This window comes from Haemorhous mexicanus, chromosome 1, assembly GCF_027477595.1.
Source record: "Haemorhous mexicanus isolate bHaeMex1 chromosome 1, bHaeMex1.pri, whole genome shotgun sequence".
NCBI classification, from domain to species: domain Eukaryota; kingdom Metazoa; phylum Chordata; class Aves; order Passeriformes; family Fringillidae; genus Haemorhous; species Haemorhous mexicanus.
The window spans coordinates 9,369,121-9,388,357 of NC_082341.1; the positions used below are offsets into that span (position 1 = coordinate 9,369,121).

Genomic DNA, 19,237 nt, shown 5'->3' on the forward strand with positions numbered 1-19,237 from the left:
AGGAACAAATGGGTCTAGTAGACATTCTGCTATCTGTGCTTTATCTTCCATCCTAATGATTCTAATGTATTTGTTTGAGACCTAACCAAAGCATTTCCTCCATTTCTCCCTCAGCATTTTCAATCACAACTGTTGTAGGCAGATGGTCCTGAGCTCCTTCAGAGCTGGAAGCAGGAGCAGGGGAATAAGCTCTGTCACTGTGTCCAGAACATTTCTAGTCAATTCTGAAAGTTTCTCTAGGACCAAACAAGACTGTACACTTATGCAAAGCCTCTGGTTATACACAGAAGGAAAATAGCTGCAGGGAATTTTAAGTTTGTTTGTCAAGCTAGTTCAACCAGCCAGTCCACAAGGTATAAAGCCATGAAAATGATGGCATTCCTCACCCTGCCCAGGTCTGGCAGGACAGGGAGTGTGATTATGGGTGATTGTCACCCCAAAGACATCTGTGGCAGATACATTTATTACATGCAGAGTGTTTGAGGCATGGCTTTGAGTAGGTGAAGGAAGACAAAGAGAAATCATCATTATTTATCATGTGCCAGATGGCAGGAATGCCAGAACCAGGATGGTTCTCCTAGGGACACACCAATATCACCATTAGTCAACAAAAATCTGAAAGGATAGAAAACAAATCCTTGGAAAAGGCATGAGACCAGATTGCACAAACAAGTTAGTAGCATCCAAAGGGTGATACTTCCTTACAGCTAAGGGGGAAAGTCTTGCCTTTTCCTTCTACCTTCAAAAACTTGTTCTCATTTTCTAATGATGGCACTCAAAGTGCAGTACAGAAAGGAAATCTGATACAGGGTTGGCAACCACCCCATTTTGAGCAGGAGAAGAGACAAGATGGATCCAGGGTCCTTTCAGACAATGTTTTCATGATTCTGTTTTTGTTTCTCCAGATGCTTGTAGAAGCAGACAGGCTTTGAAATATGACAGCAATATGAGGAAACATCACAATAAAAGACAAACGACCTTGCAGTCAGCATGGATGGGCATGACAGTCATGGTCATTTGGGCCACAGGAAGAATAAGTTGCAGCTGACAGTTCACCTCTGTCCCTCTTGGAGCTATGGACTTCATACAGAACCGAATGCTGCATGCCTGAAGGATGGCTGGCTCACCTGGGCAGTACAGACCTGTGTTTTTCCTACTAATCTAGAGAATGCACTGTTCCAAATTTCATAAATGGATCAGACAGAAAAGAGGGAGGATTTAGAGGATTTTTAGAGTGAACTTTAGAGTGATCTTTGCAAAAAAAAAAAAAAAAAAGGAAAAGAACTTACTGAAAAAAATAAAAAGAGAAAATGGCATGGTTTTAGTAGAAAGTTAAAAGGTCAAAAAAAAAAAAAAAAAAAAAGGGAAAAAAAAGTACCCCAAGGAAAAATACCATGTAAAGGGTTGTACCAAAACTCTCAAGTGCTGCTGAAGGCTTGAGAAAAGTATGTGTGGCAGTCAAGTCCCACTTACACCATGTTGTAATATCTGAAATAGGGGGCAATGAATGTGCCCTATGATACTGCTGCATTTGAAAGATCTTTTCTCTTGTCCAGTCCTAGTATGACATGGGAGATGCAAACAGTCAGTTCATTATGCAATTCTCAGTTAAAATTTAAATTATAAAAAGTTCCAGAAAATTCCACAGATGTCTTTTTGACACTTCATAATTTTCCCTTGGTAATGTACTTAAGTTGTAACAATCATCTGAAAGACATAAAAAATGATGGGGAAGGTGGAGGAAAGGAAGCACTTACTGCTAACTCTATACTGGTGAGATAAATGCCAGTCATAATCTGACCTGATATTAATTTCTGTATGAGAAAGGGTTTTCAAAAGAAATCAAATGCTAAATACTTCTATGTAATTGTAAAGAAAGTAACCTGTGAAGTCATGGGCTATTAACTAATCACTATACTTCAACTAACAGCAGCATACAGTTGCTAGGTAACCCCTGATAAGATGTGTGCATTGGCTGGCTGAGGATTGCTAGAGGAAAGTGATTCCCTCTGCCAGCACCACCACCACCCAAACCATCACTGAGTCAAACTGATTACAAAGGAGTTTCTGTTTTGACTGATTTTATAGGAGATAAATGGTGACTACGTTGTGTTTAGACAGATGAAATCTGCACGCTGGTTGATAAAATCTAAAAAAATGCAATCAATGAAGTGCATTTGTTGCTTTTTCAATGGGTTCATTTACCCTTGACATCATAATGCTGCATGCTGCAATCCAGATGATTTATTTTTATATATTGCATTATATTTCATAAGATGTAAAGAGTCAGATGAATGGAAGCTGACTCTGAAAATCAATGAGGAACAGATACCTACTGGCATATATGAGCAGTGCTTCCCTTCTACAATTTTTTAACACTTTTTACTATATTTCACACTATCACATTTATGTGTTTGATAGAAACCTGAAATTCAATTCCGTTTGAGCATTTTTTTCTTTATTTTCATTCACCAAGTTAATGTTAAATGAAAATGAATGCTAAGTCAATTCAGTAAATAGCTTTTGAGGAAATATTATACTGACTTGTTCTGAATAGAACAGAAATGAAAACAATTTTAAAATCAAAGCAAAGAAGACATCCCCAATATCAAGAACTACGTGGAAACTACTGGCAGAAAGGAATAGGTTCAGTTTTTTTATCCAACTGCTTAGCATTCAATGTAGAATCCATAAATTGCAAACTATTTTGGCAAAAATACTTGATGACTTCTAACAATGACCTGTAATGCCGTCCCTGCCCTGGAAAGTCATACACTCTCAAGTAAATTATTTCAAAGCAATAAATTCAAAGGTATTTCATCCTTCTAAACTTCTGAATTTTACAGTGTGGGAGAGTTGTCTCCCTCTTCTGGAGGGAGGAAGGAAGTACTGGAAAGAAAGAACAAAAATAAGAGATGACAACATTATTATCTTTTCCTTCTGAGTTAGCTTTGAGATTCAAGGATGCACCAGGGGTTTCTACACTACCAGAAGAGAACCACAGTTGTTTGCATACACTTTGAGTGGCATCACTATTTTTGTATCCCCATCACACACCTCCTGTGCTGGCATCAGCCAGGGCTCTTTCCATGGCATACACTGCTCACAGCTTGATGCAATAAACTGCCCAACAACTATATTGAGAAACAGCTTGTTTGGTTTTTCTAATTTGGAAAACAAAGGCGCACTGCAAGTTGTGCTGACTGGGAAGTCATACATCTTTAACACAAAGTAAAAAGGAAAAGAAAAGAAGGAAATATCCTTTAGATATGGCAAATGCCTTCCTCTTCCCTTACAAAGTGCCCTGTCAGCATGGCTGACCCCATACCACTTCTCAATATCAGCCAAAAAAGAATGAACTCTTTATTCTCTTTGTGTTCAAAAGTTAATATTAGGGAACTTGCCAGTAAAGAGAGGGTTTCAGGCTACTAGAAAAGACTCTTGATGAGCTATGAAACTAATGCAGACTACAAACTATTCACTGCTTACATAGGCCAGCAGCTGTCAGAGGGTTGCCCTGGCAGGTAAATCACCCACTGGAACATCAATGCATGTGCTACATGAAGTGTAGGACAGAATTAAATGTGCAAGGGCTGGGAGACCTGCTGGACTTTGAGATCTGACTGCTCAAGCTGAGTGTGCTCACACTCCATGGGCACAGCCTCAGTGCTCTGTCAAAGATAGCCACAAATGGTTGAAGATCAATCAGGAAGCCCCAGGACAGGCTTATCAGACTGACATGGAGTTTGGTGAACATTATTTCCATCATTTGCACCTGCAGCCAACACTGAAGACTGTCATATCCTAGTTTACCTAGTTATTTATATGACAGAATCATTTTGACACCTTAGATGTAACAGAGACCTATTCAGTCTTAGCTTTTAAACTGAATTCCATTTAACTATGCAGTCCCAGCTTTTCACTTTCCCTTTAATCAGTGATGGGAAATAAAAGGCAATTCCAATCATAGCTGGACTCTGCTGATTATAGAGCTCAGCTGACTACACTCCTGTCATAGATGATTCAGTTAAGTGTCTGTACAGCTAAGTTTGGGTGGATAATGTCACTTTTCTAACCAGTGGGCTCATATCTCACTGGAGGATAAGGGTGCAGGAAACTGTGAGCCAGTCTTTCAAAGCCCTGGGAAAAGCCAGAGCCAGTCTTATGGGTTGAGATCTGGAAACCATGGATCTGCCTCTGCCCACTCCTCCAGTGTCTCATGCAACAAGAGTTGGGGTTAAGTTTCTGTAAATGAGCAGGACTGCACCCTTGCATGTACCATTTACCTTCTCAGGAAATGATCCAGCAAACCCCTGAGCATCTGCTAATCTGTCAGGTATTTAGCATGAGGGAATGCACCCTGGTGGTTCCCAGTACCTGCTACATCAAGGTAATTAATAATAAGCATTTAAAGAGACCTGGCATGAAGCAAGGAAAGGATCTTCCTCTGAAAGCTCTCTTCCTGTCTACAGCTGAGCAGGAATACTGCATTCAAACCCTGCAAAAAAACCATTTCACTACAGAGGAGTTATGTGGTTCCTGTTCTCCTGAGCCAGAAAATCCACCGTTGACACAATTTTTCATTCTGCTCTCCCGACCTGTGGTCTGATGGCAGATGTTTTAGACTATGCTCTAAATAAAAGGCAGGTGCCAATACAATATATTGTTGTGACATACAGCTATATCAAAGATGGCTTCCTTCTTCTGTTTCTTTTGGCTATTTGCATTCTTAATCAGAGACAGAATTTGGCTGAGAATCTGGGAGTCCCAAGGATGAAGCAGAAATTTCAGCAGAAATTTAATTGCTCAAAATGTATCAAGTTGCCATATTTTGTTTATTTCCTGAGATTTAATTACGAAAATTACCAGTCTGCAACTCCAAATTGCATGACAACTGTTGAACTTACAGTCTCACAAGGATATTCACCCCAGAGCACAACAACACACACATTGCTCCACTACCATCAATTAATAGAAGCTAAAGTAGTTAGAAAGGGCAGAATAAACTCCACACTTCCTTTATTCCCTGACTGGTATAACGAGGATGCCATTCTATTGTCTCCTGGGTGGGATCTTGTGGTACCTCTGTTGTTACTGTTTTTTCTAAGGCACATTGAGTACAAACATGGTTTCACTTCACAAAATGTCTCAGTGCCCTCACCAGTCTGTTCATCCTTGTCAAATCAGAATTTCACACATTGTTTTCTGCACAGTCCCTAATCTTAGCAAAAGTTTCATTTCCCCAGTCCATTGCCACCGGCTATTAGTCTGGCACAAAACTCAAGCTCAAAATGAAAAAGATAAAACAGAGACAAGACAGCAGACACAGCCACTATTGCTCTGTTTTGTCTTGTCAGACCTAACAAAATATGGTTAATAGCACTGTTGTGTTATTGGTGAGCCAGAGGGACAAGCAGGTGTGTCTTGTCATGCCCTGTGAACATTACCTATTCCTGAAATATTCTGTATCTGCCCATTAGCGTTTCCAAAGTTCAACATGTCAGTAGACAGAGGAACATTTCATTGTCTAATGGATAAAACCCAGCAATAACAACATGGTATTAGCCACTGTGGACATTACTGACCAACAGGGTCACAAACAACACCTGGATCTACTCCAAACTTTGACTGTTGAAACCAAAATAGTAAAGTATTAAAATGCCAATTTAAAATTTCACACATTAATAATATATTTTTTTAATATTATGGCATCCTGATATGATCTTATCTGACAGACTTTAAGCATTTTTGCCTACTTGGTACCAGCAAAGTAGAGAAATTGAAACTTGTTTAGAATGGAGACACAATTATTTTTATTTTATATATTTATTATATATTTAAAGATGTAATGAAACACCATCAGTATGTTAAATAAATTATCTGCAGATTCTGGCTTATCTGAGTGAAAAACTCTCTTCTCTGGTTTAGAAAAGAATGATTTTCTTTCAGCATTTAAATTTGCATGCCAATATACTTTGCATATAATTTACATAACATAGAGTATCAAAACCACTTTGCTTCTTATTGTAAAATCCAAGATCAGCTCCAAGCATTTCATAGCTAGGATTATTAAAACATTTTGTTAAGTCAAGTCTGAAGATAAGCTTCCATCCTGATGCTTCTGGAGTTGCACACTAACGGGCAGGAAAGGTGAGTGTCTGGTTCTGACACTGGATAGGACTTTGGGTCCTAAAATTTCTCATGGGCTTGTTTTTAAATCTGGGTAATTTCATTTAGTATCTTTATAGCTTATATACTTTATTTAAAAATGAGAAAGGTGATAATTTTTATTCCCTTTCTTTCCTAATCTTGTATTTTTCAGTGATTATCTTAATCACTCAAAGACACAGCTTTCCTGTCACTTTATGTGTGGGCAGGTACCCAATGAGATCCCAGTCCTGTCTAGAAAGCATTACTGTAATGCTCCTGTTAATCAAAACTACTCAGCCTTTTTTCAATTAAATGATTTCTGCAAAGAAATATCAATTTGCTGCAGAATTATTTTTTTTTAATAGGTCCACATAAGTTTTAGGGAAACTTTGAATAGGGAATTTCTTTTTGTGTCAAAAGCATGATTTTTTTAATTAATGTTCAGTTGACAAAGCTTTACCACCATCTGTAGTTTAGTGTCAAAGCACTCCTATGGGAACCCAAAGCCCAAGCCTTCACCCATCTAAGTCAGAACCAGAATCCTGATATAAACCAGGAGCTATGTTGAACAAATACCTGTCCCAGGGTCTCATAAGCTATCTGGAATATTAAAATAGCTAAAAAAAGAGAAACAATTCCAGGAGGCTAATGCTCAGTGTAGCTAATGAGGTGCAGCCCAAAGAGAAGAGCCAAGCAGAAAATCAGGGTGTCCCTCCTTCTGCATGAGGGTCTACACCTCCCCTCAAATCTGAGACCCAAATCTGGGTCTCTGCTGTGTTTCTGTCATGAAAAAAATTCATCCAAATGGGAAAGCAGTAATGCTCCACACTATCAACAAGCTGTGCAGCACACAGAACTCTCCTGCTGAGCACTGCCAAGTGTGCACGTGGTGCTTTTGTGGGGAAGATCAGAGTGCACATCCAGAAGCTGCCTGTAATACTTCAGTAGAGTGCAGTAGCAGCTCCCTGCATGAAGGTGACTGGAAATGGGACCCAGGACCCCAGCTGAGGTTCATGAAGCACCTTAATGCACAGCCACCTTAAAAAGTTAGAATTGGCTGCATAGTGGTGTGGTACTCAAATGGTGTTGGATCTGTGTCTTACAGGCAGCACTACCTTGCTTATCTCCAGATACTGCTTTGAGATGTATTATGCCTTAATATATATCTGTGGCTTAAATATACAAGACCAGGCTGGATGAGGCTTTCAGCCACCTGGTCTAGTGGAAGGTGTCCCTGTCCATGGCAAGAGGGTTGGAATGGGATGATCTTTAAGGTTCCTTCCAACCCAAACCATTCTATGATTCCCTGATTCTATGACTGATGCTTCTCCAATCCATGTAAGAAGGTGAAGTGAATAAAGAAGAGCTTGGTTCAAATGATGCTGCCTAACCTCAATTCAGGCTGTAGCTGTTCTGTTGCAGAAACTGATGAACTTCAGAGTCAATTCAGTGTCTTAGGAAAAGACATAGAGAAAAAAGGCAGCTCTCTAAGAACCACTCTGATCAAATGGGAAAGAGTTAAGAGGGGTTATTAACTCCCAGGTGTGCATCTTGCTGGAGCAGGTAGCACTAGAAGAATGGATGACTCTCTCTTTTTGGAACAGGCAATGGAATTTCCCAGAAAATATCTAACTACTTTGCATTATCTGGCATCTGCACACCAGACACCTGTACAGCTGAACACCCATCTGCTATATATGCTATATGCATTTCCTTTCTCTTTTTTTAGCTTGGCAAAGGAGTTGATTAGGAAGATAAGGTCTCTGAAAAACATTTTGGACAAAGATGCCAGCACAGATTGTACAGTTAAAGATATCAGGTCTGCCAATACATGCACACCACACTCTGCAGGCTGCTTACACTTGCTTCACAACAATTTATTGCACAAATTACTGGAATTCTGAAATACGCCACATCTCCATATTCCTATTTAGTATAGAGTTCATAAAGAAAGGGTGCAATCCCTGGAACAAGCAATATTTCTATTCTGACTATTCTCCTTTTTTGGTCAGTAGGAATATCCTTTCTTTCAGAGCAGGCTCTGCCTACCTTTCTGCTCTCTCCTGCTACAGGCAATATAGCTGAATGTTGCTGATATATTTTTGCTCAGTTCCAAATGGAAAAAAAATGCTTTTTGTATGGCAATTTATCCAGGAATTCAATAAACTCAGTGCAGGCATTTTGAGTTTTAAGAGGACTGAGTCATACACTCCTGGTGTGTGCACAACCGTCAGGAGCTGAATGGAACATCCCTGGATGTGTTTAAAAAAGCCTGGATGTGGCACTGGGTGCCATGGTTTAGTTGAGGCATTAGAGCTGGATGGGACTCCATGATCCTGAAGGTCTCTCCCAACCCAGTGATTCTGTGAATTCTGTGTGTGTGATTCTGTGTGTGTGAATTGCCCAGTGTCCAGCAGCACCCACAGGTCTGTCAGGTAAATGTCAGAGAACACAAGAGCTTTCCCCAAAAGGATGTCCTTCTTCATACACACACACGTATACATGTGTGTAAGAGTATATATGCATCTATGTGGGGTTATTTGTAGGATCTTAATGATGTGTCTATTTTTTAAAAAGGTCATAAACCCCCTGAGAAGCACAATGAAGAACAAGATACTGTGTGCAACTAATGACTATACTACTACTACTACTACTACTACTACTACTACTAGTAGTAGTAGTAGTAGTAGTAATAGTAAACACTAAAGTATTTCAAGGCAAATAGGACAAACCAGATTTTCATACTAGTAAAGATAAAAAAGAAGTATGACAAAATATTTTAAACTGAGTATTTTAACATGCAAGTATATTAGTTGAACAAATTACCTGATATAGAAAACATACTACTCGCACTTTTGGAAAAATTATAATACTTTTTTCACATTATATGCTTTTTAATATGTTGGCCAGTCAGTAACTGCCTGACTATTCTGCTCAGTGCACAGCACACAAAATACAAGTTACCTCTTCAGGCTGTGCATGTGCACACACAGATACAGAGATCCACACGCAAAATCCTGAAGCAGCAAACTGCACTTATCTTCTTCCCATTTTTATATCATACATATTTCATTAAGCTTCATGCAGAGTGTCTTCTGATTTATGGTAATTGTCAACAAAAGCAAAAAATGCCGACAATTTTAACCCTGCAGTAGTGAGGATTTAACTGGGATAAAATTAAAATGTTTAGGGGGGAAAAAACCCCCTGCAACACCCTAAACCGCTGGGAGCTTGACCCTTGAGATGTTGTCAATTTTTTATTTAATTTTATTGTGTTTGTTGTCTGTAGAAGCAGATGCCAGCAGCAACATCTGATGTACTGGACACCTCCAGTGTTATCCCAGCATGCTCATGGCCTGGAGGACTTGGAGTAAGACTAATTTCCATATCAAACCCAATTTAGATGAAACATCTTGGTTAAAAAAAAAAAAAAAAAAGCAAAAGAAAAAGAAAAAAAAAAAGCCAGTGCATCAATAGCCCCTTGATTAGATTTTCATCTCCTGAGCAGACAAATATGAATATTTATTACCATGAATGCAGATTTCCCTCTTTCCATTGCTCTGATCTTGAATATTACCCACTGCTAATTTTTATGAAAATTTGGGCAACATAATGTTTTCACATAAACTGACAGTTCTTGAGATAATCCCATTATTGTTTGGAGGGAAATGACAGTTTCCGCTTATTCATGTGTTAACGAGGGATTAAATATTGTTTTTCATCACCATAATCTAAGATGGACTGGAAATTAAAATTCAAACATTGTGCATTAGCAGAGCTTTGAGGACCAGAATTTGTTTGCATTCACTTAGTAAAGATCTGTAAATTAACAGTTTAACAATCAAGTGAAATCCATATCATAAAACCAGCACTGACATTTGTAAAATGAAGTCATTTCTCTACCTGCCAAAGGTAAAGAACCAGACAGACAGACAGTCTGCAGAATGCCATCCCTTTGTGAGAGAAGAGTGCACAGTGAGCTGCTGTGGTCCCTGGGCATTCCTGGGCTGGGTCACTTTCCTGTGGCACAGGATGATGTCCCTTTCCTTGTCACAGGTGCTCACACTCACACCCTTGATATGCTCAGCTCACATTGTAAAGTCCCTCCCTGGCAGATCTCTCCAAGCACTAAAAGCAGCCACAGTGACCCCGGAGCTGTTCCAGGCACGTGCTGTGCTCCTGCCCTCCCCAGGTCTCCCTGCACAGCACACAGACACATTGAATTCCTCGCTGAAATGGGTGCTTTGCTGGAGCTGCACTGTTCCAGGTCTCTCCTATCTATCTGTTATCTCCTCGATGCTTGTGCCTAATGCCCAGCAATGCAAATCAGAGACACCTACACGTTCCAAAGTGAAAACTGAGACCTGCTGGGGACTTGATGCAGTTCAGGAGCCACTGCATTGTTTCTACAGAAACTTTGCGTTAGTATTTCAGTGAAGTATGTTTGCATTCTTATTACAAAAAAAAAAAACCCCAACAGTTCCCTTTGATACCAGTCAAAGCGCACACAAAACTAAAACTATGCTAGTCAAAGCAACTCCAACATTTTTCTTACCTAGATCTTAAAACTATCTCATCAGGATAAATCTGCTGATTAATGCAAAAAAAAAAACCAAAACCAAGCTTTAACAAACTGATTTAATAGGAATCATCAGGTTTAAATTTAGAAACTTGTTGTAAGTTTTCTGACAAGAATTTTCTTCAATATATATAACAGATTAGGCCTTGCATTCTGAATGAGTCTGAAGTGATGGACACTACAGCCATGTTGCCTTTGAGGGCGGAAACTTAGTGATGTACAAGTGCAAAGCAGTTCTGGGAAGGATGAATAAGAATGTGCTATCAGGCCTTCCCAGAAAACAAAGACCTTAAGTTTTACTCAAGTACTTAAAGCTTAGTACTAAAAAACCTATAATAAATGACACAATTCTTTGAACCCACAGCTGAAGTTTTAATTTTATTACTTTTTAATTTTAACATGCCTTTACACTCGTGCTCCAAAGATGACCACACTGAAATTTCCTGCTGTGAATGGTCCCTGGCCAGGATCTTGCTTAGGTGGAAAAGCAAACAGCCCAAGAGTCCTCACTGGCACAGGACACAATGGGAGTACAGACAAACATGGGACCATGACAGGCTCTGGGTCCTGTTCCTGTTCATTTTACCAGCTCTGGGCCCATGATGTCAAGGATTCCTACAGGAAAGTTGGATGTCTCAAGAACTTGAATCTCAGAAACAGGCTCTTACTCTCCTGTGCTTACAGACACAGAGCAAAGGTCCTGATAAAGGTCTTTCCACACTGACCTATGTGGGAACATTTCCAGCCCAGTGTCTGCTAGAGAGAGGGCTGAGAGACTGGGATCTGCCACTTCTTCCTCTTCTTAAATAGTTAAATTTGTGTTTGAGATTGCTTGAAATCCACGTGTTCCTGCCAGGATCAAGCTTCTACATGTGGAGATGGAAGAGTCTCCCTTTTCTACAATTTCTGACCATCTAGATCCCTCAAACTTCAGACACTTTAAAAGAATTTAATCTGCAGCCTCCCCAGCTGACCCATTACAGCACCCAAGATTTTGTTTTCCTTTGAGTCATAATAACCTGGCTGCTGGTAGAAGGAGGTTGCTGAATTTCATGAATCAGTAAGATATCTAGTACAAACAATCATGTTCTCCTATTTAAAGATTCTCTATTAATATATTGAGTGCAGGCTGCCAAATCACAGCTAAGGTGAATAATAACATTGATTCTTAAACAAAATTAACCTACAGTTTGCTCTATGCAGCCAGAGCTAGTATCTAAATCTCTTCTCTCTGCAGATTTATAACGGTTTGTAAGGGAAACTCTGCTTTAAAAACAATGGCATGACACAGCCTAAACTCAAGATAAATCCTTAAAACAAACACATGCTACTTTTTAAGCAGCACAATGTTAAAAAAGACAAAAAGGAACAACACTGGTAGGATGCATAAGTTCCTGAAGCCACAAGGCAAACTGTATCTTGTTTCATTTTACATGATACTGAATAAAAATTGAATTGCTGTAGTTACCATGGCAACTGCCACATCACTTGGCACTTCTGCTCCTTTAAATCACACAGTGCTACTGTAAAGGAACTCATGAACCAATGTGACACTTGAATACTTGTGCTTTATATACTGTTTCAGGAGGAAAACATTAATCAATATAGACTGATAGTTGTCTCTGAAAATCAGGTTTGCTGTATTTTTCTTTACATTATAATCTCCTCATTTCCTTGTCGTGTTCTTTAAAAATTTGTAAAGAAGATGGAGGGCGTTGTCACAATCAGAGCACAAGAAAAGAAATTACTACTGACACATGATTTCCAAACTGAAGCTGTGACCTGTCATTCAGATGTCAAAATACCTCTGCTATGCAATATTCAAATCAAATACAGGGGATAAACATTGGAACTTTGCCCCTCCACAACCAGAGACGGTGTGATATGTGACAGAAGACAGTCTCAGGAGCATCCAGGCATCTCTTTAACTCTAAACTTAGCAGCAGCTTAAAAGGAATAACAATATACTTAAAGCTAAGCATATTCTAAATGTTTGTAGAATTGAGGCCATGACTTATATTGTCTTAGTATGCTCTGTATATAACATGCAGTAGCAGAAAACAGTTGACAAAATAATGTGGTAAAATGATAGACATATTTCTGCTGCATATTTTTTGTTTTTAAACATTTAACACTTTTATTAACACTCTGGATGCAATTTACTTGAAAAGCAGCCCTCTAGTGGGCTATGTACTGTAATGAATAGTTAATAAATAGCATTAACATTAAATCTAAATATTAGCTAGAATGCATTTTTCAAAAGCATACAAGGTCTTAAATAAATGAGCCATAGATCTTCATCATTCTCTTTGGAGAAATTTAATGTTCTGTTTAGCTTTATTCCTAAAATTCCTTGAAGTGTTACTTCTAAATGCTACTGTGTGACTAAGTTCTGATTAGCATAACTTTACTATTCATGTGTACTTACAAACTGTAATAGTGAGATATTATTCACTGTTAGTAAAATTTTACATAAGTAGTATATTTCAAGTAGAATTCTATGGAAAATATAATCTACTATTTTTTAAAGGTTACACAGCTTTTGAATCTGTAATTTGTGTGTGTGGGATAAGGTAAATCTTTCTCATTATGCCTTCACCCAGAATATTTCAAGGATTGGACTCCTAAAAGCTTTTCATTTAATATCATTGCTCTTATTTCTACATATAAATTTGCATGCCTTAAGGCAAAGAACCCCTCTGTGACCTGATCCATGCCTTAACCACAACAATTCATGTGGCTCCAAACACTGCCCCTCCTGGAAATGTTTGTCTGCTGATCAACACAGCCACAGTGATCAGCAAAAGCCAACAGCAAGAGCTGTCTGTGGGAACTCCAGTCTCACATAACAGGAAAAAAAAAACTTGTTCATCTCTAAGCCATGGGGTTTGTAAGAAAAAATGCTGAAGGCAGGCATGGGGAAAAAGCCCTCCCTGGTGTCCTCTGGTCTAAGAGTTGTTTGCCCTCACATGTGCCTTCAGCCTAGTCAGTTCTGGTAAAAAAAGGGTGGGTTTCAGTGAAGTGGCAAAAGTTAGCTCTGTCTTGGGGTAAAACTTGAGCATTTGTACATGCACAGCTGCTGTTCATACACCATGGTCAGTCTCAGACCCACCTCAGCCAAGTGATCTTGGGTACAGCATCCCTTCCAGTCCTGGGCACCCCTGGGCAGTACCTGCTCCAGGTCAGGAGCACTTGGCTTGCCAAGGTGTTGCTGTAACAGAGACAGCTGGAGTAGATCCCAGGCTGATTTGATCTTTCTAACCCAAAAGCCAGCACTCAGCATTTTATCTAGTAGTCAAAGATCAGAAAAAAGGTTTACACCTTATTCTTCAACAATTGACAATGATTTGTCAAGTTCTGCACTCCAATTTTTTTTTATGGATTTCCAATCCAATATCATTCTAGGTAAAATCTGGATGTATAGGGACAATAGGGACAAAACCTGGCAATATTAAGGAAAGTAAGAAGCTAGAAACCTGCCTCAGAAGCCTGTACATCAGTGGAAAGTCTGTCTTATCATGTCCTCTAGCTTCACTAGAATTTTTAAACACAGATTTCTTTATTGTAGTAACATCACTTTATGCAACATCAACATAATTCTACACCTATCAAAATATCTATAAATGAGAATATCCTGAAACATGTCAAAATATCACTGCTCTATTTTAGGACATCTAGAGGTATGGTGAAGCATTCATTTTGCATACATTTTGGGTTATTTCCATTTGCTTTAGAAAACTGTTCTAATTTTTATGTCTGCCATATGAGAGCCATGATTCAAATCCTACAAATGAAGTTATGATTCTAATGATTAGTTTCTTCTGTGCATTCTTACTGGGAAATTGAAAGAGGTAATTTAATATAACTTATTCTGAAGTGGGTGATGTTTTGTCAGCTCAAGACAAGAACAGTGCCATTCCCTGGGTTTGTTTCAGGCCTCATTAATTGATTATTCAAATCAGAGACCCTTATACCCCAAAACCAGCTTACACTTTCTTGAGAAGTGTCTAAGAACACTTCCCCTGCAGTGCAGAGGTGTCTGCCCTCCATTATATCTAAATATTAGCTAGAATGCATTTTCAAAAGTATACAAGGTCTTAAAAAATGAGCCATAGATCTTCATTATTGTCTTTGGAGAAATTTAATGTTCTGTTTAGCTTTATTCCTAAAATTTCTTGAAGTGTTACTTCTAAATGCTACTGTGTGACTAAGTTCTGATTAGCCTGGAGAGCCTGACTGGAGAGCCTGACTCATTATTCTGAAACTGGTTGAAAACAAATTGCAGCCAAAAGCTGAATAAACATTTATTCGTGCCACAGTAATTCTGGTCACAGCCAACCTGAGCATGGAATTGAACTTAAAAATATTGTGTTCCTGTAATAATTCAATGGTGCTTATGTGAAGAGATAGAAGTAGTTCCTAAAGGATGCTGCAGGGATACCTGACATGGTGACCCCTGTGCAGGGCTGAGGCTCATGGTGTCTCCTGAGCTCCCCTGGGCTGCAGAGAACCTCCTGGGAACAAATCCAGTTGCAATAATGTTGGTGTGGGAATGGGGCTTCTGCTGCTGCTGATTCCTGAACTCAGGAGGAGCCAGGAGGAGCTGTGCAGCTGCTAAAGAGGCTTTCCCTTCATGTGAGACAAAGAGATCCCCAAGATCTTGCAGGAGTGCTCAGCCATTCAAAGCAACAAGTTCAACTCAAGTAGTGGTTCACATCAAGTTGAAGCAGAGAACAGTTATGGGTCCTGCTTACATGCTGTTTAGCTCTTCAGTTTTTACCAGTATTGTGTCTTTCATGGTATTATGCAAATAGACATTTCAATAACACAACACATGCAGTCATACCCTCATAGACACAGCAGAACAGCTGAAGATGACCTCAGGACTTCAGAGATTTATTTCATATGTAGGAGATCAAAAGAAAATACCTCAAAGCTTCATTGTATCTGAATAAACAAGAAGGTGTGAAATGCTCATGAAGGATTTGTCTGGCACAAGCATGCATGACAATGAGACCAACAAATCTCACATGGATACTGTAGAGGAGTTCTACTGGTTTTTTAGCTTTAGTTTTTTCCAGCTCCTGTTATAGGTGCTGGAAAAATGCAAATAAAAAAGAAACATCTTGGCAAATATAATTCCAGAGATAGTACTACAGCAATGAACAGATCCTCAAGATTACAACCTCAGCACTGGTTTTCTCTACAGCCGAGTTATTCTGGTTTTCTGGTATAATCACCTTGCAAACAAGATAAATGTCAAAATAATTCTCATTTTAAGAGTGATGCACATCATGTCAAACTCTAACCTAACTCTCTGGATCCCTGTACGTTTGAATATTCTGTTACAAATGTTCTATGTTGAGGTGGATGTACGGTGGAAATACAGGTAAAATCTGTTCTATAATGGCCTGAAAGAAGCTCTGCTTGCCCAGAGTCCAGACAATGCTTTGCATCATCCACATCTTCCCCTGGAATGCACAAAACTTTTAAGTCAACATCCTGAAACATGAACAGCTTCTGAAGTCGCAGCTTAGGAACTCATTTTTAATCCAGCTAAAGCAGAGCCCACCCTCCAGTGACACAACACAGCTAACTCAGGCCTAGCTGAGAGAATCACAAGCTGTGGAAATCTTTTACATGACATAAAGATGATGAACTGGATTGCAGCTGTGGTAGACTCCAGACCCATGTTGTTAATGACTATATAGCACATGTTTATGCAGTGACATAAAAGCAATTCATCAGCTCTCCCTGGACTTGACTGAATGGCTCAGTAAGCTTGGTGTGAATTTCATAGTCTGTTGTTGCTTTTAAAATGTTTTTTCTTGAGATAGGGGAAAGAAAGTGATAGATTGAGTAGCTCTGAAAAGCATTTCTCATCTCCACAGAGGAAGAGACAGTTTCCTTCCAGCACAGCCAAGGCCTGGGAAGTCACTAGTGTCCACACATTCCTTACTGAGACACAAATCCTGTTATCATGGATCGACATCTAAAACAGATTCCACTGTCCAGAGCCACACATGAATTACTGCTGAGCTTAGGAGAGCTCCTGCATTTGTTTGGACAGTGGCTCCCTTTGCCACCACCATCATTCTCTTGAGGTATTTCAGATATGAAAACTGCCTTGCAAAATCAATCCTTTTTATTTTACAGGCCTGCATATGAATATTATATATCTATTAAGTTTGCCATGCATCTCACCTGCTGTCCAAACAAAAAGGCCATTTCTCATTCTCTACTAAAGTTTTCCAAAGTAATTTTGATTAGAGCATCTTGACTTTGATTCACCATTATATATAAGTCCACTCCTAATTCCAGTATGAAGTAAAAGGAATCCTTATTCAACATGAAGCTCTTTCACTATCTTTAAATACATACTTTCTATTATTTCAATAATAATTATTCACCAGGGGGAATAAAAGACAAACTGCAAAACTGAATTACCATAGTTAAATTTGACCTTAAATAGCCTGAATCTGATACTGTATCATCAGAAAAAAAAGGCTTGGTCACAGCACTCCTCTATTTTTCATTTATGTGAGAGCACAGAAATGTATTCATTATGCACACAATCATATCTGCTAAGACTTAGAAAGGGGAATGTACACAGCTGGGAGAATTCACATCCAACAAAACACATAAGCAGCTGAATAAATGTTCTTCCATCACCTTACTTGGTCCAAACCACTTGGTTCTTTCTCTGCTGATCACCCTTTTTTGGATATAACCTGGATTATATTTAGGCCAAAATGTCTGTTTTGCTTGGGTTAATCAGTTTTCACTTTTTGCCTTCTAATAATACACATTTGATGAGTGAAAAGCACAGAATTCTGTCAAAGTCTTCATTAATCCAAGTTGTATCAGTGTTTTTTTATAAAATAGTTACAACAGCATAAATATATGGAAGGTGAATTCTACAGTGACTTTTTCTAAGCCAAACATAAGAATCAGGCTGGTGAGGTCTCTGGCCTAAGATTCTTCAATTTTTCACACTCTGTTAGCTGGTCTTAGAATCTAGGAAGTCCTTAAAGTTATAGCTCCAGCACACCCATAGACTACCATGGTTACTGCAATCCTATTGCTACAATGGGCATTAATGATACCTTAGCAGGTGAAAGCTTCCTGCATTCCAACTATCCAAAATGGAATTTTTCCTCCATTCACCACACATAATACAAAAACTGATTTAAGAGTAAGCATCTGAAGTGGCCTTTCATTCTCCAGCTGATTTTGCAGCAGACTGGAATCCATTCAATGACTGGAATTGGACAAAATACATGGAGGTATTTTATTAGCATGGATGAGTCCCATTGGGTGAAATGATACTGAGTGGCTTCCACAGCCTGTACCCCAATCCTGGTTCTCCTGCTATTAAACAGAAACCAGGGGCTGCAGGCAGCACAACCACAAACATCAGCCTGGCCTGAAGTCAGGACACAGCCTGAGGTGCACAGCCATGCCCCAGGATGTTCTTCCCAGTTTCTGCGGTTATGCACCCGTAAGAAACATTCCTAGATAAATCAGTTAAACTGAGATGATGGCTTTCAGCTTCTGATGATTTCACCTGATGACTTCACCTATCTTTGTTTCCAGTTCCAATTCTTTCAGCTTTGGCCCTCAGCATCACAGCAGGTCTCAGTGTTATTACCCCCCCCAAGATCAAGTCTTTCAGTAATGTGAATGAAGTTGCACAGTGAACCTCACAAATCTTGTCAAGTTAAGTTCTCAGGCATGATCTGACAAAAATCAGAAATATAAACACCAAAAATTGGTAAAGAAAGAAAACAACCTATTCCTTGAGTATATTAAAAGTTAGTAATTCATTATTTTTAATACTGAGAATAATGCAATCATGAGAAAAAGACATTTGCCTAGCCCTGTGAGCATTCACCACTAGCAAAATTACTTAAATGAAAATGAAAAAAAAGAGATAACTGTGTACACAAAATTAGCACGAGAATTAGCAATCAACTGTAGTTCATACAAGGTTCTTAGCAGATAGCATCATGTTTATTAATAAATGATGAACTGCTTAGTGGAGTTTTTGCTTAGTGATATCACTATAATAACAGACACATGTTTTATTTATGTTTCAAGTTACATCCAAAATAAGCGAGACATTCAGATGTCAGATTCTCTCTAATATCTAAAGATTCTTTACCCCAAATTTAAACTTCCACTGTTCTAGATGAGATAGCACTCCATCAAAACCAAGGGGAATCATATGACGACTTCAGTCACTGTGCTCATCTTTGGGGATCTTTTTCCTGTGATACAACAAAGCAAAAACTGCATTTCTTAAAGCTGGCTGCACTTTTCTCATAAGGATGGTATTTTTTTTCTCTGTGGGATACAGTGCTATTTGTGCAGCAGATTGTATTTTGACAGATGCAACTGTATCATAAAAAGGCCCTTAGCACCATGAGACTGGTAGCTCACAAACATTCATGAGCTCCAGAATTTCTTCAAAAAATCCCAATAAAGAAAATATTTTTGAGAATGTAA

At 38.9% G+C, this 19,237-nt stretch overlaps 1 protein-coding gene across 1 annotated transcript in view; it reads right to left on the minus strand.

Annotated features, from left to right (window-relative positions):
• Window positions 1-19,237, minus strand: part of PTPRN2 (protein tyrosine phosphatase receptor type N2) — a 634,616-nt gene that overhangs the window by 216,862 nt on the left and 398,517 nt on the right. The window lies entirely within an intron of this gene.